General features: G+C 42.0%; 1 pseudogene; it reads left to right on the top strand.

Annotated features, from left to right (window-relative positions):
• Positions 1–208: 208 nt before the first annotated feature.
• The window catches only part of LOC108973860, a 1195-nt pseudogene continuing 1086 nt past the window's right edge, over positions 209–317 (top strand).

Here is a 317-nt window from a genome sequence, read left to right as displayed (position 1 = left end):
TAAATAAAAATTGATTGTGTTTCAGCTATGAGTTTATTGGTAATAACGCTCGCCATACGGCATGACAGAACGAATATGTTGCGAATACAAAGGCGCATTTTAAAGGAACTCGACAGATCCATTCRRCATTCYCGAGCCGCGTTTTCTTGAGTTATTCCGCTTCAGCAGAACTGCAGTACGGGCACTCCTTGTGGAAATYGARCCTTTTATGGACACAGCAGTAAGAAGTACATTTATTCCAAACTCCACTAGGTTGTGTGTAGCGTTGCATTACTATGCTACAGGACCATTTCTTAGGGACGTAGGTCAGGATTTTG

Source organism: Bactrocera latifrons, unplaced genomic scaffold (genome assembly GCF_001853355.1).
Source record: "Bactrocera latifrons isolate USDA-ARS-PBARC rearing strain unplaced genomic scaffold, ASM185335v1 scaffold_506, whole genome shotgun sequence".
NCBI classification, from domain to species: Eukaryota; Metazoa; Arthropoda; class Insecta; order Diptera; family Tephritidae; genus Bactrocera; species Bactrocera latifrons.
This window is presented reverse-complemented; position numbering and strand designations above follow the sequence as displayed.